The following is a 26,923-nucleotide window of genomic DNA, read 5'->3' on the forward strand; positions in this document are numbered from 1 at the left end:
TCATTGAATTGCCTGAAAGTGGAATCTCTCTTAGACAATTTTGTATTCTATGCATTGCCTGTATAGAGCCTTGAACAAAGGAAGCACTCAATGAATATTTATTAGATTGTTGGATGAACAAAGAAACTCTTTTTATCTTATCCACAATGAAGGAGAACCTGTGTTGCTGAAACTAAGTTATCTCTCTGAAAACCAATAATGACAACTAACAAGAGATACAGTTTTATGTTATTGTTTCTCAGTGAAAATAAGTAACAAACATTTATTTCACTTTGTGCATAAAATAAAGAACAATATGGCCAGTTAAGAGAATTCTATTGGAAAGGAGATAAAAATTATGAATCTTCCAGAAATCTATTATATATTATATTACATATTATGTTGTAGCATATTCTATCAATCTATCGATCAATCAATCACAAGGCAGTTTAATTTCAGAATGAAGAGATCTAAAAGTTGATTATATTTCAGACATTAAATTCATCACCTACCACTGTTGCCACAAACATGGTGTCAGCTCATGAATGTTTCCAAGTACCTGTTTTATTTTCGAAAAGATGCAAATTGAGATCCTAAATGGTATTTTCTTTTTTTTCTTTTTCCCTTTTTTTTTCTTTTTGTGGAAGCAGGTACATTTTTCTGCTCACTTAGCTAAATTGCTAGATTTATAAACTGAGAGGAGACTCCTTGAAACAACAGATAGGAGGAGGTCCCAGATTAACTCAACAGCTGGATTTCTACAACCATGACTTTTTTTTTTTTTTTTTTTTTTTTTTTTTTTAATGAGCTATGGGGAGCTAAGGAGAAAAGGAGGACAGTTTAATTAAAACTGGCTCGGGATGGAAACCTTAACGAATTGCAGTCCTGGAGCTGAGCAGTTCTCCAGACCCAAAATTCCTAAGGGAACTGTCAATAATAAAGATGCAATTACCTGAACTGATTGCTCACGAGACCCAACTTGTTTTTGATAGTGCCACGTGTTGTTTCCCAGGGCATAATATTTGGCAGAGAAATAACCTGGCAGAGTATGCTGAAAATAGCTGCTTTATAATTATATTGCTGCTTTCTGTAATCTGATAATGAGGTAATACCTGATATGCAAAAATTAATCATGTATTCAGAGAGTCCTTTATTAAATGTCACATGAGTGAAATTTCCTCTCAGTAGATGGAACCTAGTCACAAAAAACCTCTGCAAAACTGAGTTCAAAAAACCAATTATGGGTAAAAGAAACCAGATTTGCTTTCAAATCTACAGTATCATTCTTATTAGATCAGAGAGGCAAGTCGCTCTGCTGAAAGGACACAGCCTCGTGCTACCCCTGAAGTGTCCTGAATAGATCTGAGGGGCTGCTGAAGCCTGATTCTTTGGAAATTCCTACAGGAGCCCAATGTGTTAACACTGTTGTTAATTAAAGCTCCTATGTTAGTTTGTTACTGCTTCCATAATGAATTGGACAAAATGAGTATTATAATGATAAAAGTTTATTGTTTTACAGTTCTGGAGGTCTGACTTCATTATTTCCAAAGGTGTTAAGGGAGAATCCATTTTCCTGCCTTTTCCAGTCTTTAGAGTTTGTCTGTTTTCCTTGACTCCCGGTCCCTTCCTTCATCTTCAAAGCCAGCAGCATAGCATTTTCTTTCCTCTCTGACACCAGAATAAGCAACTATTAAAAATAACCACAGTGTCTCCGCAAATCTTTATAATAACAAATATTTTTAAATAAAAAATGTATAAACAGACCCAAATGATAGTTATAGTTGTTGTAGTTCTTATCGAAACAAACTAGCTGTTTTAAAAAAAAAAAAAATTGAATCAACAGGTTGTAGCATGACTTTGTAAGAACAGCCTCTTCTAGCACACACCACTTTTCCAAGCACAACCTTCTCCCCTATAGCTACAAGGCAGCCATTTTGTCCAACATGCTCACGGGGCTGGTCCATAGTTGATAGGTTGGTTCAAAAATCCCATTCTTCTTGGCCAGAGTCAATTCATTTCAGAATGAACAGCTGCCTCTGCCTCTGGGTGGCCCTGCTGGAGCACGCGGGTGTGATGACGTGTGATGGTGAAGACCCAGGTGTGGCAGCTGATGAAAACTAGGCAGTCTTTTGCCTCAGAGTTTTAGAGTTGGAACTGAGAGACAGGGGATCGATCTCTTCCTGGATGGCTGGCTTATAACACGTAAATCAAGGAGGAATGGATCTCCATGTTTCACATTTTGACTGGGGAACAGAGGAAGCTAGCTTTCAGAGGCAAACTATGAAGTAGAAGAGCAGAAAGGAGCACAGACAGAACCCTTGTGCTAGATCATTTTTGGAGCCCGGCCACACTCTGGTGCTTGGTTTGGTCATCGGCTTTTAGTTATTATGAGAATACTAGGATTAGTTCAGTGTAGTGTTCTATTATACACAATATAACTAGAATTGAGCTATATAAAATGTAAGATTATTAGTGATCCACAAAAAAAATTATGTCTATGAAAAGACTACTTATGTTATAATAAAAGAAATTATTTTGATTAATTCAAAAGCAGAATTATAACTGCTGGACTATAATTAATCAAACTGTTGTCTTGTTTCTTCACTAATTCTTAATGCATCATACTTACAGCAAAATATAATAAAGTATTTGCAATAGCAATAATAAAATTCAGGACATATGCATAGAATCTGAAGAAAGACCATAATCAAAAAGGAACTTTGAAGTAGTTTACAAAATTTAAATAAATATTAATTTCAGACTTTATTTCAAACCTCTGGGATAGACTAGAGAGGATTTCAGTGTAATACGGAAAGATTTATTATTGTCAAGGTTTGGTTTGGGATTTGCTAAATTTAAAAATTTAAAAAAATGCCATTTTTCCATTTCTCACAGGAAATCATCTTTTAATAAATATGTGAGATATGTATTAATACTTTTAATAGTTCATTTTAAGATGCCAAAATCTGACAGTTCAGAAACCAATTACATTTCTTTTAAAATATAGCTATAGTTCTATAAAGCACTAAAATCTGTGTCTGTAGAGGTAAGAGAATGTACTATATTACATATTACACTGCTAATTTATGAAGTTTCTTCATAAAACTGCAAGCAGAGCTGTCTCAAACATCTTGTTAATGAGCCTTATTCTGCCTCCCTTGGGAATGCAGATGGGGTTTTGCTTCTAGCCCTTCTGGTAGCTCATGAGGAAATGGGGCTGATTGGGTTATAAATCCAGATGAAATCCTCATATGAAGAGATTCTCATTTGTACCATCTGTTCAGGATGAGCTGGAGATGAAATATAAGGTGTCATTGGCACAATCCCTGGAGCATTGTCACCAAATGATCTTCCTACAAATTTGCCTTCAACTTAACACTAGCTGCTTTCATTTTTTTCTACAGTGTTCATCATCATGTCATCTGCCTTAGATTTCCCTACCAGACACAGCTGACCATCCCTTTCCTTGAAACGTGCTTCTTCAACATGGGACTTTCTGGACACACTTTCAAAATTTTGATCGTCTTTTCAGATGCCTGTTTTCCCTCTCCTCCCTGTTCAATGTAAGCATTTCCAAAACTTTTATTTTTGGCCACCTCTTCCTTAATCTCTGTACTTCCTACCTGGAAGACACATCTACTCCTTTAGTTTTCACTGATGTCTTTGTGCATATTCCCAAATCATCACTTGAGTTTTATTTTAATTATTTCACAAGCCAACTGGACACTTCCAACTGGAATGGCCCTTCAAATTTAATAATGAACAAACTTCACACATCTTTGAACCCCAAAACAGATATCCTCCTGACTTTCCTAGTGCTATTAATGGCAACGCTACATTTACACTCTCACAAGTTTTAAAAAGAAAAGTAGATTTTTTACTTTGCCTTATCTTTCCCTTCTTATTTGGAAAATTGACACATTCTGGTTAGTCTTTTTTAGCAGTTTGTCCCTATTTATTCCTTCCTTTTTACGCCAGTTTTTACTGCCATAGTTTGACCCTTGTTAGCTTACATTTAGATTATGATGACTGTTGGAGGACTCACTGCTGCCATTGAGGCAGAGACTGAGATATCCCCTTGACTGCCTTGGATCTTGTGTCCATGACTCAGCCACTGAAGGATGCTCCTGGGCTTTCTGAGTACAAGAAATAAATCTCAGGTGCTTTTGAACTTGACACAATCCAATGCTTACTTTATTGTAACACTCCAGAGGTCAGACTCAAAGGGAAAACAACAGAGAGGACTTCTTGGTATTGTTGGTATTTAGCAAGGCAGAAATTCTGCTGCCTTCTTATAACTTGGTCATATCAGAATAAACGCTTTTTAATGTAGAAGAGGAACTTCTAATGAACTAAGACTCCAGCTACTTGATAGTCTTCAGAGGTGCTTCTTTAGCATCCTTTTAGACCAGAGGGCTATTTTTAGCTTTCCTATTTACCTATGTTTTTTAATAACACTAATCAGAGAGCTTGGTGGATAGTTAATGATTGTTTATAAGATGAGCAGCCTGGAGTAAGGAAGCTGCTCTACTTCCTTCTACCTGTATACTTTGTACTCTCTGTATAGAGTAAGAAGACCTCATTAGATGGTATTTAACCTATGAAAGAAAAAAGGCACCAGCACATGTCATAGATAGAAAAAGTAAATTTTGGAGTATATTCTAAGATTGTCACTGTGGAACATGCCTTTTGAAATCAAAAAGCCAAACAATTTCTGGTATTAACTTTGTTTACAGACTTAATCCTGTAGTTTTCTGTCTGATAAAGCTGTTTTTGTGTATTCTGCGTAATTTTGTGGTTTGTCTGGCAAAGGACGTTAATTTAAGCCTAAATTATTGAATTAGCTTATGCTTTTTTAAATTAGGAAAAAAGCACATTTACTAAAAACATGATAATTATTTATGTATATTGGTATGTATGATGTAAAGAGAAACACCATTAATTCAGAAATTTTTGTATCTCTTTTTAGCAGTAGTAAAATTTCTTGTTTTAAAAAATTCTGTATAAGACACAATCCCCTGTTCACATGAATCTGTCTAATAATTTTAATATTTTTGAAAAGTATACTGATTAACAATATAAAACTTAGACTTAAAATCTTAATTAAAAGAATTGTATTTTAGAGGTGGCTCCATAGTGCAGTGGTTAGCATGTCTGCTTTACATACAGAAGGCCCTGGGTTCACACCTCAGGTGGAGCCACAGACTAGGCCCTGGGTGTGCACCCAGAGCATGTGGGAGGGGACACCCCACCTTCAGAGATCCAGTTCTTAAGGGGAGATGGCAACATCTGTAGGTCAGGAGTGGAAGCGGGTTGGGGGGTGGGATTAAAGAGGGGAAGAGATTGTATTTTAATTATAAAATACATTTCATTGTATTTAATTGCTTCTAAAATCTGGATGTATCTTTTAATCAATGTCAAATGAAACTTTCCAGCTACCAGGGACAATGTAAGTTGATAAGCAGTTGTCAATGACCAGGCACAGACAAATTTAATATGTGTACAAGCTATTGATTGTTTAATTGTCATCTCAATGAAAAATTTGACATTAGTAACATCATGCTCTGATAAATTTTAAATTAAACTTAAATCTCTGTCACTAAAAATTTCTTTTAAAATTAATATTATTAAGCTGTCTCAAAATAATTATTTTATACCCAGAAATTATGTGCTTTGCCCTATCTGATATATTGAAAGGCAGTAGAAATTGCTGGTGGGCAGAGCTGGGGTGCAGAGATAGGTATCATCTGCAGCAGCCTGGATGATACCTATCACTGGTATTTAATGGCTTTACATTTCCTTAAAGTTAAATATTTGAACCGTCTTTTAAAACTTTATGCTACTGGCCCCCAGGACATTCTTTCCTAAATTCTTCTTATCTTGTCATTTTTGTCTCAAGCTAAGCACACCTTCCTCAGAAATGCCTTCCCTGAACACCTTAAGTAGGTTCTCTCATGTTCCCATCTCTTTCTCAGTAACACTTGCCATCCCCAAATCTTTCTGATTATTTGTTTACATATTTATTTCCTTCTGCCCAGCACCTCTGTGAGGTCTTTTTTGTCTTATTTCTGATTGTGTCCCCAGAGCCTGGAACAGTCCTGGCATGAAGTGAATAAATTTTGAATGGATAAATCAGTGGATGGAGTCCAAACTCCTTAGCTTGTCATATACTCTCTATACTTTCAAAATAACTGAAATACATTGATTTTTGTATTCTTGCCATGTGGAGATTAACGGGATGGGGATATGATTTGTTTAATTTAGTTAAATAACGTTCTAAAAGCAGAGTTTTAAAAGTTAAAGGGATAAGCAATCTTACTATTTATAATTTCTCCTTTATTAATATCGAGGCAGTTATGAAAGAAGTTGCATTATACAGAAAACCTAATATATAACATAGTTCTCTCACACAAATATTTTAATTTGATATAGCAAAATATCATCATGTAAGCAATATAAAAAGTGTTTACTGAGCACATACTAAGTATCATGCACTATATTAGCCACTGAGGCATTAATTGTGAATGAGTTAAGTGCAATCTATGCCCTTAGGGGCCTACAATCCCACTGGGGATCCAGATACTGTTGAAAACACATATGGTAAGTGTGACGACACAGCATATGGAGTAGTGCTTATCTCAGGATGGGGTGGGGGTGGGCGATAGGTAGTAAAGTCTAATCTGAGAACTGCGAATGAGTTAGCTGAGCCAGAGGGGGTGCAGATGGAGACGGAGCATGAGGCAAAGAATCAGCAGGTATGAAAAGGAAGCCTATGAAGAGGTCAGGCCAGAGCGACACACCCTGCCCACATCGCACAGGACCAAGATCAGTTAGCAGGGTCTGGGCCACTGGTGTCAGCAGCAGCCCGTTTCCTGTAACTGAATTCCTCTCACCACCATTCTAACATTTATGTGTCTAAATCCTTTCCACCAATGCGTAGCTTAAATGGCACCTCTTCCAGGAAGTTTTTCCTGATCTTTCACATGGAAGAACTTCTCTCTCCTTTGTCTGTCACTTTATTTACAGGCTGTCCAGATGACCACACAGGATGTGCACTGCACAATTTACCCAACCACATATGACAACTCTACAAATACACTCATATGTATGAATGCACCATATCTTTTCCACTTGTCTTTAAGCAACTAGGGGTCGCAATTCTTATTGGTTTTATCTAATTGCCTCTATCAGTGTGGATTTGGAATGTCAATGATCTATTAGGTCAGTGAGAAACATTAAGAAAGTTTAGATATATTTTTCTAAAATTGATGAGAACTTGTTAAAAGTGTTTTTTTAACAGTGTTCAGATGTGATGTGAGTGAGATATTGACCTGCCATATTTGGTGAAGCTCAGTTCATTCAGCTGTTTTTTGTTTTTTTTTTTAATTTTAAAAATTCACTTTATATCGTCTCATGACTATTTCACAACTTCAGAGGATTTACAAGAATCCTATCTGTTGATGTTACCATCGAGTTTATTATTTTTGGTAACTCTGCAAGTGTGTCGTGTCTTCCCATTAAGAACTTCTTCCAGTAATGCATATTTGAAACATCGAATTATCAGTACTATCTACTTTGAGAGATTCTGTGTCATAGGAACTACCCCACTGTTATTTATTTTTTCTTTTTAGGTGAGGTAACCCTTGGGTTGACCTCATAGATTGCAAGGACCTTGTCAGTTTATAATCCCTTATTTTTTATTTTTTATGTCTACAGCACCTGGTCTTCCTAGGTGTTCTCTCATCCAAGTACTAACCAAGCCCAACCCTGCTTAGCTTCCGAGATCAAACAGGATCAGGCGTGTTTAGGGTGGCGGAACAGTAGACCCACTGTTATTTTCTTTTTTCTTTTCTTTTCTTTCCTTTTTTTTTCTCCTCTTCTCTCCTCTTCTTTCTTTTTTAACAGTGTAACAGCTATTTGAACTATATATCTGTTAAAAAGAAGTTAACTTCAACTCTTAACTGCTTTCCTGATGGTTGTATTGAAAAACTTCCACACCTCACTGCCATCTGGCGTCATTAACCTCTGAAATCATTTTTAGGCGATCTGTGCTAAAGTGTGTGTGTGTGTGTGTGTGTGTGTGTGTGTGTGTGTGTGTGCGCGCGCGCGCGCGCATGTGTGTGTGTGTGTGTAAAGACATTTTTTTAGGGAATTTTTTCTTGAAATCACTTTCAGTAACTCAGAAAAGTTTAAGTTGTATCTGCTGTCTTTATTCTACTAAATTCCACACACATACTGTTTGTGTTTTTGAAAAGCAAAACATCTCCTAGCTCTATTTATTTATCGTGGTGAATCTGAGAGACTCCAGGAAGTAATTCCCAGAGTAATATCATTTTTGTGCTGTTAATTCCTTCTCCTAGTTCATCTTCGAGGTTACAACACTAAAGGCAACTGTTAAAACACAATGTAATCTAGAAGTAGTATCACGTTAAGCCCTGAGACCTTAAATTAGTTCATTAAGGGGGCACATGGCCAAGGAAATGGGAAGCAGCACAATTCAGCACTGATGGAAAAAAGGGCAAGAAAATGCCAGATGGTCTCAGTGAAAGCCCTGGGCATAAAGTAAAAACGCGTAGAAAAACATATATACAATATTGGTATCTTGACAATAATCTATACTGTATTTACAGTTTGCAATGGATTATATACCATTTATGAACTTAAACAATTTCTACAACCAGAAAAGTTTTTAAAGATCACCGCATTTCCTTCCTTACAGACTCGAAACTAAATCTATTGAATTCATAGAGAAATGAAATACTCAGGTTGTAATAAATCTTTTCCATTTCAGAAGTTGTGCCCAAATTGAAACAGAATATGTCATCAATTTTACCAAATTTGGAGAGGCAATAGTTTTTCTGGGGATGGGAATGAGGAAAACATGAAGAATTATCAAGATGAGTTCCTACCTCAAAGGATATGCACATCTTATCCAAAGAATCAAATATTTAACAAAGGACAAAATTACCCAGATTTAGATGTGGGTTCCTTGAGGGCTTTTTCATATAAGTGTATAGAGACACTGCTTGACTAAATTGTAAGTGGTTAAGAAGAGTTGCTATATTCTCTGTGTCTGGTCAAGAACAGTGATTTCTCAGAGTAAGCCCAAATAAGAACATTACAAGTGGATTTTCAGTAGAAAAGATCTCTGAATTTTTGAAGGCATCTATGGATACATGCAGCATTTAGCGGTAAATTTTTTTAAAATTCTAAGTAGTTCTTCCATGATGCAGAAATAATTTTTACAGTGACAGCCTTACTATCATTCCTTTTCTCAAATTATGTTGAAAGAAAATTTATTCAACGAATATTTTTTTATGTGTCTATGATGTGCCAGACACTGTTCTAGGTGCTGGATTTGAGGAAAACAAAACAACAACAACAAATATATACACATACATATTTATATACATGGAATGTAATATTTGAATTGAGGATGTTTTGAGGTATGATAGGCAGTTTTTGAAAAGTCAATTCTATTTATATATCAGAAAGATAAAGCAAAGGAAAAACAAAGTTATTAAACTAAATGAGAATTTAAAAGTAAAGATTTTACAAAGATTTTACACTTTTTTTTTCAATAAAGCTACCCAATTGCCTTATATTCTATGAGAATCAAGACAAATAATAATATAACAGTGTCCTGAATTATGGTTGGTGGAAAATACCAACTATGAAGCGGGAGCCATGTCTTCCCAGGCTGCTCTGCAAGAGACACCTGTCTTGGGGTGAAATAAGATTAACATCCAAATAGCAAATTGGCCCAGAAACATGAAGCGTTGGCCCAGGAAGTTAGTGCAAAAGCCTTCTCCGGGGAAAATGTCTGTCTCTAAGGCATGTCAGGTCATGATAATAATACACTTTGCTTAATTGGGAAGTTAATTTTTTATTTAAAATTTTTTTTATATATATCATGGGCTGAAACCTCTTATATTAACTATCCAGATCATTCTGAGAGACTTGGCCAACCTAAGTGAAATGTAGATAAAATTATGTACCAACCCACCTGGTTATCTGCAGAGTCCCTCGAAAAATGGTGGCACTCCGGGTGGGCATGGAGGGAAAGAAGAAATTTAAGCAGAGGGATGAAAGAAACAAAGACAAATGTGGCTGAATTTACACATTTAACTGGGGTTGGCCCCAAATTCATTCTGAATACCCTTCCATCATTGAACAGCTCAGGGAAATATTGAGTGTGTAGAGAAAACAAAATGCTGAATTTGACTGGAACCACAGGGTTATGAAACAGAAGTAGTAGCTAGAAAAATAATTTGGCACCTTCACAGAAGGGCTCTAAGTGGCCTGTCAAGTTATTTGGACCTCATTCATTTATCCACTCACGGAGCATTCACTGTGTGCCAGAAGCTGTGTTAGGCAATGAGAACTCAATGGAAAATAAGATGGAGAAGGGCTCATTCTTTTGTTTACTGGAGATGATGGGGGTGGGGGGGAGGTCGACAAGAAAAACAAGTAAGAAAATATCCAGCGGTGAAAAATGCTATGAAGAAAATACAATGGACAGCGATAGAGATAGCAACATGGATTAAGCTGCTATTAGGTGGTTGATGAAGACTTTTCTAAGGGGTGACATTAAGGATGAGACTGAGATGACTGACAAGAAGAAGGTGTTGGGGAAGAACCGTCTAGGGAGAGGAAGTCAGCTCTAAGGTGAGAATGAGTTGTATGGTTGGAATATAGTGATCAAGGAGGAAGATCAGTAGGAGATGATGAGGTCAAGTGAAGCGAGCAGGAGCTAGCTTATAGAGGACCTTCTAGGTCATGGTTAGGAGTTTGTGTATTTCCCTAAATGCAATGAAAGGTAATGGAATATTTTAATTGGGGATGTTTTGAGGTATGATTGACAGTTTTTAAAAAGTCAGTTCAGTTGGTCTTTTATGTGAAAAATGGATTAGAGATGGGTAAGGCTAGAAACAGGGAGAAAATTTTCAGTAATTAACAAGGAGCCTATATGTATATTTGAATGAAGAGTGCTGGTTCCTTGGACTTGGGAGGTAAAAGAGGAAGTAAAGTGAAGTATCCAGATTTGGGGTATATTTTAAAGCATATCTGATATGACTTAATCATGAAGGATACAAGAAAAAGAGAGGAATCAAGAACAACTCCTGTGTTTTGATTTATGGAATAGAGTAGAGATGGAAAAGACTGGATGAGCAGATTAGAAGGGGAGTCTAGAGTTCTTCAAGTGATGGGAAACCATTGAAGTTTTATTTGGTTTTTGAGCATGATTAGTTATACTTCAGGAAGACAATAGGTATCTGTGAAATTCTAAGTGTAAGAATTAGAAATGTGAGTTCTTAGTTATAATATTAGTCAGCCGTATGACAGTAAAAGTTACTTAATCTCTCTTTGAATTACTAACATTCATAATCATTATTAAAGCTTTTTAAGAAACTAAGAAACTAGGAGCTTGAGTACCAATCTGAATGAGACATATTCCTTAAGAGAGGAGCTTGCACTGTACCTGGAGTCATAGCAAGAGCACATGTAACTATAACAGTGAGTTTTAATATTCACAGTTGTGTTTCTGATGCAAGACCAAAGTGCTGTGGGAGTTCCCAAACTGAGAAGATCATATCCATCTGGAGTGGTTATGGTGGGCTGGGGGAAGGTATTTGATGAAGTTCTTAGGCTTTAAAGGATTGGTAAGAGAAGAGGAACTCGATCATTATTTAAAAGTCGCCCTAAAGTCCCTCTGCATGCTAATTAGATGTGGTCTTTATGATCACCACCGTTTCTGCATACATTTTAATTTTTCCATCTTTTTTCCACAGACTGACAACTTTGTTTTTTATTTTTTTAAAGGTCTTTAGTTACCATTAGGAGGAGATATTATTAAGCAAATTATTAACAGATGACACACTCTCATGCATTCAGATGTTGAGCCATTTTGTGGGTAGAGGAAATACTATGAATAAGGCCACTGAGCATGAAGAGAAATTGAGAGCATCAGATGTGGCAACTGCTTAAGGTAAAGCAAACTTCTCTTCCTCAGTGACTCATCGGTTTGCATTTTAAGAGGCTTGAAGCTTTGCCTTCAAAGATACTAAATTTTTCCTCTCTAGTCCAGGGTCTAGCACAGTAAAGAAGAGGCACTCAAGAAAGATCACTGTTTCTTTGGGTTGGCAAATCCTGTATTTACTGCTGTTGTTTTTGTTTAATCATGCCGCTGAAGCTGAGACAACTTGATGGAAACAAAAAACAGAGATGGAGTGGAGCAAAGGCAGTCAATCTTTGGCTTTTCTTATATTGAAAACAGCTGTTGAGTAGTTTTCTTCATTTTTCAGCCCTTCAAATTGTTAACCCTTTTGATGGCAACAGATTCCTCAGGGCATAGTCAAAAGCTAGCAGATGTCAACTTCTCTTTTGACCTATATGAAGCAGCAAGAATGAAAAATGCAGAGGGCATATTCTAAGCAGAGGAGCTGCTGTCAACAAGGCAAAGAGGTGCCTGTGGGCCATGTGCCATGTTGCCCAGTGGCAGGTGGTGTTTTTAATAGGATTGTTCCTACTTACTCTAGAAAGAAGGCTGCATATTGTTATCATCCAACTCCATTTTTCGTTTATCATATCCACTTCTTTTTCCCCAGAAAGCCTTAATTTTCTGCTTAAATAAGAATCATAGGTGGGCTGGAAATGGAAATGCTCACCTGCAGAAAAACATATGAGAAATACGTATTGTATCTTCGTGTTGTCTTGCTTGGTCATCATGTCTCTGCTTTTGTAAGTGACCCTGTCCTCTTTTTTCCTTTTTCTTTCTATTCCTCAGGTCAGCACAGTAAAATAAGCATAATTAATTTTTCCTTTATTATCAGAGAAGTACGTCTTTAAAACTCTTAAAATATTTATAAGCGTAAAGATTCCTTGTTCGATAGGGGAAAATTAAAAATACAGAACACCATATATCACTATTGAACTCACAGATCAGTGTGTCTGTGTGTGACATGCAATGATAACTGTATCATATTGGATAGGAGTTATGTTTTCTTCATGTGCTGCAATAAATATACAGTGTAACAAAACTATATTACAGATTCATTACAATTACACAATGGTTTTTCACTTAGCACAATAAAATAAAAATAAGACAATGCTTTTTTAAAAAACAAAAGAAATATGGATAAAGATAGATAGAATCACTTATAATCTCACTTCTCAAAATAACTATTCTAAATATATTGTAAATAAATTTCCTGTCCTTTCCAACATGTGCATACACATAGAAGCAGTAAATTACACATGTTCATCTATAAACTGCTTTTCTCTCTTAACGATCTATCAGTTAATGTTTTCTAAGTGTGATTGTACAATTTCAAAACAAAGTTATGTAAATTTTGAGCTTTTCTCAAAAAGTTCCCAAATATTTCTGAGAGTTTCCTGGTGGGGGGCAGGTGGGGTGTCTTATATGAACTCTAAAAATGATCTTCTTGGCTATTGTTCTCTCTCCAAAGCATTAAGCTCTTTTCTCCTTTATTATTTTCTCTTTTGCAATTAAGAGCAAAAGTGTGGCTATGTTCTCTTACTCTCCTCCTTCCCAGTGACAGCATCTTTGCTGCTGGTGGTGGCAGCTAATGTCTGAGAGAAAGTTCTTAATGCTTGAGGCCCGAGATACAGATATCTGCACCAAGTGTGCCCTGTCCTACTCTTATGAATATGATTAAAACTAACAGAGATGTTGAATTTTGTTCTCAATGCAGCTGATATTTTGTTCTTTATTCTATCTTTTAATCAAAGCCCCTCGTCCCCGTAGTACTCATGCAATCACCTGCTCACTCATTCAACAAGCACATGAGCTAGGAAATCAAAATAGATATGATCCCTGGGTTCATGAGCCTCTGGTCAAATAGAAAATCAGGCATTAAGCAAATAAACACACCAACAAATACTGAAATTTTACTAGAAAGGGGACTACGGATGCTCTGCAGGAAAATAATAGAAGGAGCACAGTTCATCTTGTAGACTTTGGAGGCTGCTCTCAGGAAATGAGTCAATGGAGGCTGAGAAACTGATAACCTGCATTGCCAATACATTTTTCCCAGAATCATTTCACCCTGATGCTCCAGCCCATTTTCCTAGATGTCACCCACCTTCTAGACCCATTTCTCTTCTTAGAATGACCTCAACTTCCAAGACCTTTCCATCCTCCATAAAAGGATTCTGCTGGGCTGTTCTCTACATCTCTAACTTTCTAGAATCCTGGAATGAACTCAGCTTATAAACAGTTTCAAATCTAACCATTTTTATACCTTTCCATACAAAGACGGTAAGAAATAGCTTCTCAGATCTAATAACCCAGGCTAGATGATTTTTATAATTGAAACAAATATCTATATCTATATCATCTTATAATTGAGGAAGTATCTATTAGAATGCTAATACTACTCAGTGCTGTTCTGTGGTACCAGGATCATACAGTAGCTTTCACAGCTGTAAAAGAATAATGAATTAGAAGAAAAGAGACATTTTATTTTTTCTCGAAGAGGTTTGCTTTTGTCCTTTGAATAATAAAGAGTTTTCACATGAGAAATAGAGGAAGCAGTGAGATAGAGGGAGAAAAGGAGGGGGAGAAGAATTGAGAGAGTGAGAGAAATAAACAGTTATAAATTTTAAATGCTAAGGTTCTTACTGCTCCTTAGCCTTCCTTGGCTTAATAACCTAATATAAATGAGATACAGTTATACTTCAATACCTTTCATTTATAGAGCTAGGCAAATGTTTCTCACTCCTTCTTTTTGATCTATTTCATTTTTCTTTAATGACAATTCTCTGTGCTCTTCTTCTCTATGCACAGACCAGGTGACTGGGGCTTCTAATACATAATGGGTTATTTCATAACAGAAGTTCACGATAACCTTGGCCTCATAAAGTCTTTTCTATACATAGGAGCCATTTATGAAAATATATGAAGATATCATAGATCTGTTATGTCTTAGGAGAATGGCATCTAACAGCATGACATTTTAAAGCAGCGTGCGAACTTCTGAGCATGACTTTTGTGTGGAAATAAAATGATATACACATACACAGCTCAGTGAGCTGTAAAAGGGAACGTTGTAAATTAGAGCAGAGCTCAAGAGGGTCACAAAAATTAGAGGCCATTTCTCTGCTCATTGCTAAATGTAGGATAGTTTTTTTTTTTAACTTTAGCACTTTACAATCTTAAATCATCACCTTATCTACATAAAAAAAATCTTATTGAAATATTTTATTTCAAACTTCTTAGGTTATAATTCTCTATTTTACAAGAGACATTTCTTATCATTTCAGTTGCCTGAAAAATCACTTTCTTATATTACTGAATTCTGCTGTGTTGTTGAATTTTTAATAGGCTTTCCTAGACTTGATCCTGCAGTGGGCAATGAAGTGAGAAGTCAGAAAAGTGAAGCCAGAAAGGCAGATGTAAATGTACATGCTGACCTTGAAGCAGCTCCTCAGCTCTCGCTGCTGTCAGGTGTAGATGCTGTCAGAGCCAATATGTCTCCCATTGGGCAAGATGGTGGAGATCCTACCTCTTCAACAACACTTCCATTTCCCTCCTATAACATCCTACTCTTTTATCTATTACTCAGAAAATATAACTGCCTATATTTAGGACAGTAATTCTGTGGACCATCAGTCATTCAGCAACAAGAGAGGTGATATAGTGAGACTCATTGTGGTGATATTATTAGCACAGGATATGTAAAGCCTGATTAAAGAGACTGCTAACCCCTAAAGTAAAATTTTGCCTTTCATAAAAAAAAAAAAAAAAAAAATCCGTCAGTCAGTTGGTGTAGAAACCTGGAATCTCTTTGTGAAATGCAGTATGCCTAAACAGATTTAAAATTTACCATTTTGCTAATATAATTGCAAGTGCATTTCATCAGAAGTAGTAGTAGCTATACCATGTATTGATCATTTATTCTCTATCACACACTATGTTTAGTGCCTTCTATGTGACCTTATTTAATCCTTACCATAACCTTTTGAGTAAAGAAGTCATTATCCTCATATCAAAGATGGAGAAGCTGAGATTTAGAAAGAAGAAATGAAACGTTCAGTCTCATATCACCAGAAAGTGGTAGAGCCAGAATGTAAACCCTGGTCTGTGCCCTAATCACTAACTTCAGTCTCACAGAATTCATATTAAATGACAGATTTGGTGAAATCATTTGATTACCTCCAAAAGGAATATGTTTCTGAAGTAAGAATACCATAGATTTTTTTTCCTGAAGCATTAAGGGAAAGTATTCATGCTCATTAATTTTATGTATGATATGCATTCATTAAGATAAGTACAGTGTGCAGCTCAGATTATGCCAGTTTTTTAATAAGCAAATATTGAAGGATTCCAAAACTGGAAAAATAAACTGGCTTGGAATGGGCAAGAATCCAGGTCACCTAAAAATACCTCAATGCTTTTTAGCTATTTTAAGTTAAGATATTTTTGTTCTGTGTAATAATGTCGGTAGAACATATTTGATGCTCACAAGAGCTAAAAAAATCTCACAGTGCTTTCAGGAGAAAGTTTTCATTATTCTATTTTGTGTATTAAAGGACAGATATATTGAAATATGTCATTTTACTGATTGTGAAATGACGGCAAACATTTACTGAGCATGTACTATATCCCAGGCACTCATTTAATTCTCACAATCAGTCTCTGAAGTAGATACCCCCATGTTACAGATGATAAAGCTGAGACAGAGTTACTTAACTTTCCCAAGGTCATACAAAGTATCAGAGCCAGGATGGAAGCCAGGCATCCATTTCTGGAATCTGTGCTCCAGGTCACTCTGTGGCATCATCTCTCCTTCTATACATGCTACTATATTTACATATTAAGCATACCATATGTTACTATTATGTTTAAACATTTATTTTCTAATGTTGCTCTCCATAATGACTGAAATTCTTAACCCTGGCTTAAATTTCTTTAATTATCTAATCACTTCAGTTGCATTTTTGGTTTTTATTTCTATCCTCACAGAATGATTGTGATGTTATACTTTTTCAGTTTCTTCGTGAAATTACTCAGACAATAAACATTCATTCAGCACATAACACAAGTATTATCTATAACCCACTTTGCTATGCATTGGGGAAGTTACAAAGACTCTACTACAGCATCCTAGAGCTGACAACATAAAGTAGGATTGGTGTAATGGATTAAGGCTGACTCAAGTAAGGCTAACTTGACTACAGTTTAGGATAAGGTATTACCATAAAATAGGTGAGAAACACTATAGGAGTGAAAAAAAGAAATTCATTTTATCGGGACAGAGATCAGGAAAGATTTATGAAGGAAGTGGAATTGAGATGAAATTAAGGTTGTCCTAAAGAATGAATATTTGCTATCAGAGATGTGACATTCAGAAAGGACCTTAGAGAAATTGTACCTGATTCTCTCATCTTGAAAAAATAACAAGAACCAGAAATGTTAATTGATTTCCCAAGGTCATCTGTAACTCCTGCTTCAATTCCAAACCAAAATGCTTGCTTAGTACTTTTTTCAAATAGTTTTGACAGATTGTCCTGAATTCAGTATTCATTACCTTGCTTAAATCTTAGCTACTCCCAAGAGGCAAATAAAATAAAACAGATCTTTAGTAATTAATAAAAATAATTAAGGAAAAGTAATGCTGATTAGGCAAATCTGAGGTAGAGCTGACAGATTTAGTGCCAAGACAGGCTTGGAAGAGAAGAAGAAGTAGCAGATGGGGTTTTGTGGTGGTGATGACAGCAGGTGGGAAACAGGTAATAGCAAACAGATGGGCCTCGTAATATAGAAAGACCACCAGCATCAGATTTTCCACTGCTTTGTTCCCACATGGTTATAAGATTCAATATAGTTCACTGAAAAAATCTTACTAAGCACAAATTCTTACAAAGGTATATAATACGAGGTGTTATCAAAGGAAAGTATTAAAATAAGGATGTTTCTGTGTTCAAGCTCTATACTGAAGCTCAAAAAAGTAGGAACTATGAAACAAGTACAAAAAGAGGGCAATATCATGCAAAAGAAGACAAATAAATGCTACAAGAGAAATATATAAAGCATTCATGGAGAAGATGACACTCAGGATGAGTGTTGTCTATAGGGGTGAAAAGGTCAGCAAAGCAAAGGAAATTCTCAAGATAAACCGAAGATCAGAGGCAGGTAAATGCTGCAGAGGACTTGCTTAACTGCCAGTGGCAGACAATGCAGTTATAGACAAACACATGTCATGGGAACCTATATAATAAGGTGGTAGAGGCTCCTGATTATCAGTATTGGACTGGGAACAGATCACCTAAACCTCTCTCAACTTTTATTTCTGCTTTTCTAAAATGAGATAGTTCCTACAATCTTTTCCAAGTTTAGGAATTAGTAATCTCCTAACTAGAGGCTTGTAATTGCTTAGATGAATATGTCCCAAAATATGGGACAGTATATGCTACAAGTGGAATGCAGATTTTAAGTGGTATATATGTAATATTTATGTTAATAATTACATAAGTTTTGCAGAGCTTCTTTCTGTTTAAAGTATACGATACTGATTTCCATTGTTTTGTAGTATTAGAAGTTTTTCTTTAAAATCTTGGTGTAAGTGAAAAATGTAATATCAAGTTGTAGAAAAACCTTAAGTATTTTTATTGATGTGTTGCAGTTAGATTCATACAACGTTCTCAGTTCACACCATAATATAACTATGCTATAAAATTTATTCATGGACTCATTCATTTATTATACAAGTATTTATAGAGTGACAACTATGTAACCTCCTCTAGGTTCAGTGGTGATAATTTGGTGAACAAAAACAAACAAAATCTTTACCTTCATGGAGCTGACATTTTGAGGTGAGAATGACTACAATAACAAACATGATGAGTAATAAATAGCGTGTTGGTAGATGTTAAGTGCTAGAAGAAAAGATTAGGGAGACAGGGTAAGCAAAAGGTATCCGTTAGTTGAGGTGGTCAGGTAGGCCCATTGGAAAGGTGACACTTTATCAAGAATTTTAGAGAGGTGGGGGCTTGAGCCCTGCGAATATCTAGGAAGAAGAATAATATGTTTTACTTGGCACCGAATAAAATTGATGTTCTAAGAAAGTGTGTCTTAATGCCCCTCTGGAATCCTGCGTCCTGAATTAATGCACATCATGGTCATGTCACCAACACCAGGGAACCCAGAAACTAGAGTATTGGGGAGGGAGAGGAGAGGAGAAGACAGAGGAGGTGTATTTCATGTGGAACATGGTTAGAAATACTAGAGAGACATCCCATGGAAAAATCCAATGAATTGTTGGAGATGTGGGTGTAAAATTTAGAGGTGAATTTGGATTTGAGGAAGTAAATTTTGGAGTCATTTTATAACATTTAAAACTGTGACATTGCATAGAGAAAAGAGGCAAACAGAACCCTAGAAACCTCATTTCTGTAAGGGATCAGTTGTGGGGAGCAGGAGACTGAGAGAGCTAACATGCACTCACTGCTCTTGAGAGTCAAGCCCCTGACCGAGAGCAAAGCAGTTTGTGTGTGTTACATACTGATTGCAAAGGAAGTAAGCAGTGAACATGCAGTAAACTTATCCTTCAAGGAGCTTTGTAGAAGAAGCTCTAAAGCATAGTGGTAATGAAATGTGTGGCCTCTAAAGTTAAGAGAGACCTGAGTTCAACTATCCACAGTTTGGGTGTAGGTACTTACTTCACACTCTTCCTTGAGCAGGCGAGTGACACCTACATCACGAGGTCATGAGGCTTCAACAAGACCATGTATGTAAAGGTGCCTGCTGTAATGCTTGGTAAGTATTGGCAATTGTTTAAGTAAATAGATAACACTGTAGCTTAAAATAGTAACAGAAGAACAGATTTTGTAGCTGTATTTTAACTTATGGGAAATTTGGGTTTTGGGTTTTTTTTTTTTTTTGTTTGTTTGTTTGTTTGTTTTTTTTGGTGAGGGGTATTATTAGTAGTGGGGATAGAAAGTTCAACTATATAAGAGTTTCCAGGATAAAACAGGTTCTTGTTTTTGCAACTATTACACAATTTGAATAAGATAAGTTATATTTTTCTCTTTAGTTACATATTTCTTACTCTTTAAAAAACAATAAATCTCTTTTATATGGACAATAGCTGTTCTCTGCAAAAAAAATTCATATAAATGTCTAATAGATGGACTCAAAATTTGGAAATAAAACAAAAGGATGACTGTCATCTCAAAGTTTGCTAGAGCTATGTCTAACGAGCCTGACTTTAACGTATGTAGCTTTGTCTGATTTACTATTTATTATTAATCAGGTCCTACTGCTCTAAAATACATCTTAACTTGTAGAAAATTGAAGAGATGCAAATGATTTCTGTCCAGTTGAGGTGCAAATTATTTCTCTCCAAAAGAGAAGATAATCCCAAAGGCCATGCTCTGATTATCATGTGGAATATTAACCAGTTTTGAATCTAATTTAGCCAAACATTCCAGCTTTCTTTCTTTTACTTACGTCTTTTATTGATCTCTTGTATCTTTCTTTAAATTAACTTTGTCACCTTGCTGGTTCCCTCATTTATAAGGTAAGTAAATCTTTCCCATGCTCACCATATATTTGTATGGAGTTATATCTGTAGCTTTTAAAAAATTATGCCTTGGCAAACAATGTATTGGTTAGGGTTTAAGCAAAACCATATTTATATTACGTTATATATATATATATGTTTATAAAAAATATATAGTTAATTATAAGGATCTAATCTTACTGGACTGTGGAAGCTGGTTAAGGGTTAAGAGGTCTAAGTAAGGATGTAAAGTTGTTTTTGTGTCTGATGCAGGCACCTGAAGTGCACACAAGGGCGGTTGGGAAGAGAAGATGAATGTGAAGCACAGCAAACGAAGACAAACAGAATGAAAAATTAGCCGGTGTCTTCCATCATGGAGCTAAATATGCATCTGGTCCAGGAGTCGGGGAAGCCGATCTGGCAGGAGGACCTGGCAAGGGTGCAGCTGCTGCCCCAGACCAGCAAGGCAGGCTGCAGATAAGTAACGCTATGTCTGAGTTCCAACAGTGCTTGGTCCCCTGCACTCGCCTTTCAAGCCTAAAAAAGTACAAACAAAAAAATAAGACAGTCACTGTTCCACTTATACTTCTCAATCTTGTATAAAATGTCTTTTGAAGTCCACACTAACCTGGAAAGCAGCAGAGAAGGAATTCTGGAAAACATAGTTTCAACTTAGCCAAATTGATACTCTCTGGAATCCATCAGATTTCTCCTAAGATTTTGTGGAGTGGGTGTTCACAGACCCCTGAAAGCTCATTGATGGATAGCCTTGGGGTTATGAACTCTGGGTTATTATAATTTTTTTTCTTAGTTGTACATGATAATAGGAATTGTATCAATGACTCAGTTTAGAAAACACTGCCTTTCAAATTTAGGCTTATCAGCGTCAATGAGTTTTAACAGCTGGAAGAATCTATATATTTGACTTTCTAATGTATTCTCTACCCCAGAGCAAAAATTTTGAGATCATCAGTCTTCTCTAGGTCCTAAGGAGTCACATTCTTGACAATGTTCTTTTTTTAGTTTGTTTTGTTTTCCAAATTTTCAAGCAAACGCACATATTTTTTTAAATGCACATATTGTTAGAGATTTATTTCATATGCCACTGACTTCAGTCACAATCAATTATATAAAAGAAATGAATATTTTTTTCTTTGACATCTCATGTTTCAAATATTTTTAAGCTATGGAATTGTATTGAAGATATTGCTACTTACTTTGAATTTTTAAATTTCTTAAACACTGGGTACCTTTTCATTCTTACCCTAGCTTCTTGGTGTTGAGTCAATAGGAAACATTTTAATTAGATTACCTCTTGAACTTTTACCCAATCTTCAACTCCATAGAAAGGAGGCAGACCCTGGCCATCTGCTCATTGACCGTGGCAAGGCTCTCTATCACAGAGTTAGATAATAACACCCAAGATATTGGAGATTTTTATGTCGTGCTGCTTTATTGCTATGGGAATTTGGCTACTTTCCTTTCTGAGAACTGTTTTCACAGAGAAATTGCTTTGTGAGATTTTACTGAACATTTACTTTTCCATCGTCAGTTGGTTCTGAAAGTCTTACATCTTACAGTGGATATAATGACAAAAGTACACATGTGCATAAGTAAAACAGAAATCCTTATCTTTTGACCCATTTTCAAATTTTTACCTGAGATTTCATATTTTCTGGTGTTATAAAAAACTTTATCATGAGGGTGAAAAATAGCAGTTGATTGAACATAATACCAGAGCAAAACATTATTTTAGTTTTTTAAAATTTATTTATTCAATAACTATGTCCACTGAGAAAATAATTCTTATAATATATTTGGTTACAAAGCAAAAAAGAATGCTTAGATTCTAGCCCTATGATCTATACAGAAAGTTTATTTTATGTATGTTATTTGTAAAATTATATTTTTAATTTCTTAATTTTTATATAGGATGACCTAATTTTAGTCGTGAGTCATAAATTTACGCGCAGCACAGCACCCAACAATAAGCAATAATAAATACTTGCTGAATGGAAAAGAAAGGAACAAATGAATGAATACATAACATTTATAATGCTGTATTTATCTGTTTAGAAACCTAGTTTCTAATATCAGTTAACATATTTACTACTAAAGCGCCTTCTCAAACCGTGACACAGCCTCGATTGCACCCTGATGCAGCATACGCTGCTGGCGTTCAGAGGTACAATGGAAACAGTTCTTGTGGCTGGTCTATACCATTCTGCAAATAATCTAGGGTCCAGAAGTCCTGGTCCATCTTCAAGAGACCTCACTAATTGTAGGAAACAAATAATATTATTACCATCACAAATGAGGACAAACTCACCTGAGGCCTGTTTGTCATTGCCGCACCTCGAAGAACCATAAAACTATATTGGCCAACAAGACTTCTCATTTTAAAAACTCATGAAATGTCTGCTAATCTTCCCTCCTGCTTTCCCATATTAAGAGAATTTAGCATAATACACCCAAGCCCCCATAATTACGCTCAGTATCAGCTTCTGCTTTACTTTACTCTGCAATATCTTCATGTGTTATGATAATCTGAGCCTTCTTACACATTTCTATCCAGAAGATAACAGACAGAATTAGCTCTACAGAAATTGAGAAGAAGTCACTGTTTGCCTTGTGCCGCTTACCTTTCCTCTATACCATGTCTTGCTTTCAAGCTCCAAAACTTCACCGTTAATCAGATATATGATTATCTTTTAAAATGTACGTCTGGTAATCCCCCGTGTGCCAACTTTAAGTGGCTTGTCATTTCTCTTAAGGGAAAGGCCAGCCTCTAACACGGTCTCCAAGCCTTGCATGCTTTTGTCACAGCCTAGCTCTCTGACCCCATGTCTCTCGTCTCCCCATCGCCTCTGCCATCCGGACACACTGGCCAGCTTTTAGTTCCTGGAAGGGATCCTGCTCACTCGCACCAAGAGGAAAGCCTTTGAACATATTGCTCTTTCCCCCCTACCCCTAATTGTGATAAGATACACATAACCTACAATTCACCATTTTAATCATTTAGAAGTAGACAGTTCAGTGACATTTTAGCAAATACACAATGTTGTATAACCATCGCCACTATCAAGTTCCAGACAATTTCTTCGACCCATACTTATTAGACAGCTATTGCTCATTTTTCCCTACCCCCAGACCCTGCAACCACTAACCTAATTTCGGTCTCTATGGATTTGGTCATTGGGGATATTTCATATAAATGGAATTATAGAATATGTGTCCTTTTGTGTCTGATTATTTCACTCAGTGTGTTGTTTTCAAAGTTAATTCATGTTGTAGCAAATATTAGTACTTCATTCCTTTTTGTGGCTGAATAATATTCCATTTTGTGGGTATGTAACATACTGTTATTTTGCTCAGAATGATTTTCCATCTTTATCTTCACCTAGTTGTCTCCTGTTCCTCCTTCAGCAGTCAGCTCAATGATCACTTTCTTAGAGAACTTCCCCTAGACCCCACCTAGATGACGTCATGTGCATGCTTAGGCCCACCTTTACCTTCTGCATAGCTCTTATCTCTGTCTGTAATTAAACACTTATTTAAGGGCTCTTTGATTAATGGTCTTCTCCCCGACTATAATCTAAGATCCAGGATTCAAGAAATCATACCTGTGCTAGTTCTATAGTCTATCCTTAGTGCCTATTACAGGGCGTGGTCCATAAATAAACTTTTGTGAAATAAATGTTGCAAAATTATCTCCCACTAAAAAAGTATATCTTTCATTCCCAATGGTGTTTTGAATCAGAACAGAAATAACACTGTCATGGAGAAATTCCACGGAAGAGTTTCCCCAGCCAGGAGTAAGAGGCAGCGTTTGTTCTCGGGGAGGGGCTTGCTGCTGTAACACCCAGTGCCTACTGCACCTGTAAACTCAGCCCTCTGAGTCACCATTCTGTTCACTCTAATCTATCCTGCTTCTACTTCAACTCAAAAACGGAGTATTTGGTTCCAATAGCACCTGTATCTTGTCACTAGAAAAGTAGTGATCTGCTTTAAGCAATTATCTCTCATCCATCTTTTCTCTCCAATATTTAAAGCTGATTGAAATTTGATGAGTTTCTGTAATGCCTGCAACTGAAGCATGCTCTTCTCTGTAAATAGGATTATAATTATGTGTTGGAATGTAATTTTCATTACCTCAATGGTGCTATTTCTTCCCAATCTTTTCCTGGTATTTGTAATGGGCTTAGAAGTAGTATTTCCTCTATGGCCATGCCACCCTGAACAAGCCCCATCCCATCTGATTCAGAAGCTAAGCAGGATCGGGCCTGGTTAGTACTTGGATGGGAGATTACCTAGGAAGACCAGGTGCCGTGGGCTTAAAAAATAAAATATAAGGGATTGACAAGGTCCTTGCAATCTGTGTGATCAACCAAGAGTTGCCTCACATAAAAAAAAAAAAAGTTGTATTTCCTCTTTTATGCTCTTACTTTATCTCATACATAAACCATATCCTTTGTGCAAGTGTTTGCAGTCTACACAATACTGTCCTCTCTTTGGGTAATTACATCTGGAAAACTGCCAGTCATTATCTTCTTAAAGTGATGGCAAATTCTTCTCTTGTATTTACAGACAGATGACAATTAAATTGAGGCCCTGATACAGTAAGAGTACAATTTAACAAATTTACTTGGTGGCAGCATTTTATTTAATTTTTGTATAATTACTCATGAGAAAAATTCCCCCCAGAATGAAAGTTTTATGCTGCAAATGAGCTGCTTGAAATTCTCAATGAGGCATCAGATTAAGGGACCGTTGTGCCAAATAAACTGCTTCATCTGCATGTAGAATCAGTCAGTTTTTATTTATTATCTGATTTATTATGTCAACACAAAGAAAACTGGAATTTTTGTTGGCCCAGATACAGCTAAAACTTACAAATGTTTCTTTTCTCCTCTAGGTGAGGGTGTGGGCTAGATGTGGATAAAGTTAAAGGCAGTTCTCTGAAGGTCAAGCTATGAACATACAATGGCTGAACACAAATTTGTTTCAATAAACTTAAAACAATAAAAATAAAAATGAGTTCCTGGCCTCAAAGACTATCAATAACCTAATTAATTATGCAAATGCAGTAATTTAAAAAGGAATTATTTAGCCACAGAGGCACTGGGAGAAGGAGAGCACTATAAACATTGGCTATTCATATCTGAAAATTCAAAACTGATGGAAATCCTGGTCCAGTAATCAAGACCAATTGATTATTTGGCCCAAGCAATCAGTTCCCAATTGTGTGGATAGCTATTAGAGTCCGATGTGGTATATTTTTGAATAATTGCAAAATCTTCATTGTTCTGATTATAATTTGACATCTCATAAAGCTTATCTATGGGAAGAATGCGTGCTGGTTCAGTTAATTGATTGCCTATTCAATATGAATATTATAGTTTCTATTTTATAAATTTAAAGATTGTTTTGGTTTTATATGCATATTTGTGATGTTTGAAAGAGTAAGAAAGATGTATCGTAGATGGATCAATTCTGGGATATAAAGCAGATTAAATTTTGAGCTTGCAAGATTGTGCCAGCCCCACAGCAGTGGTGAATTCACCAGGACAAAAGCCAGTCCACATGTTCTGCTCCTGACAGTGGCCGGTCTCCCTCCCATAACAGCATCCCTTTCTCTCGCTATAGGTATTCTTTTAATGTATTTATCTTCTTCTCTTTCAGATTTCTCTAAGGAGATGGACAGATCTAATAAGAAAAAAAAAAGTCTTTAGAGTCAAAGGATCCCAAGTTATAATATTCTTTCTGCCGGTGTTAAGTAACATTAGGCAAATTATAATTTTTCATAATTTCGATTTCATTATATCTTTAAACTGGAAATGCAATGTTGTGATTTCTTTTGAATATTAAATTAAAACTGTTTTTGAAGTGTCAGCCTAATGTGACACTGATATATAGTAGCCCTCAATAATTCATCTGGCTGGGCATCAGCTGATTCTTCTTAAAAAGTTGACAAATATATAGAATTCTTTGGTTTGGAAAAGTATGATTATCAAATTGCATTCATGGAAACCAACTGATTTATTTTTTCTGGGAAAAAGGCTACAGATAGACACCTATGTTTTATCATCAGATGTCCCCTGATGTCTGGACCTAGAAGATTAGGAGCTTTTTGATGTTTATACCACTACAGACCAGATGAGTTTAGAGACAGCCTCCAAGCATGAGCATGTGCCAGGAATCTCCTGACACTCTGAGCGGGTAAAAACAAACAAACAAAAAATCAGGAAAACAAGGATGGTCACACGCCAACATTTAGTTCTGGAGTATGGCTTTTGGATTAGCATATGCTATCTATTTCATATCCTGGTCTCTTCTTTTAACATCCAGACTTTCTAATTCTATTCCCTGAATAACCAAGTACCAGATCAACATGATCAATATCCTCCTAAGATGTCGGG

At 36.1% G+C, this 26,923-nt stretch overlaps 1 long non-coding RNA gene and 1 pseudogene across 1 annotated transcript in view; one reads left to right on the forward strand and one right to left on the reverse strand.

Moving 5' to 3' along the window:
• Positions 1-24,521, forward strand: part of LOC107500338 — an 85,187-nt gene extending 60,666 nt beyond the window's left edge. Inside the window, exons 2-4 of the long non-coding RNA XR_004955550.1 lie at positions 3,384-3,542; positions 19,684-19,759; positions 20,778-24,521. This is a non-coding gene — a long non-coding RNA (uncharacterized LOC107500338). The remainder of the gene's footprint in view (positions 1-3,383; positions 3,543-19,683; positions 19,760-20,777) is intronic.
• On the reverse strand, positions 7,687-7,805 carry LOC118614865 (annotated as a pseudogene).
• Positions 24,522-26,923: the final 2,402 nt, after the last annotated feature.

The sequence above is a fragment of the Rousettus aegyptiacus genome, unplaced genomic scaffold (genome assembly GCF_014176215.1).
Source record: "Rousettus aegyptiacus isolate mRouAeg1 unplaced genomic scaffold, mRouAeg1.p scaffold_m13_p_2, whole genome shotgun sequence".
In the NCBI taxonomy this organism is placed as follows: Eukaryota; Metazoa; Chordata; class Mammalia; order Chiroptera; family Pteropodidae; genus Rousettus; species Rousettus aegyptiacus.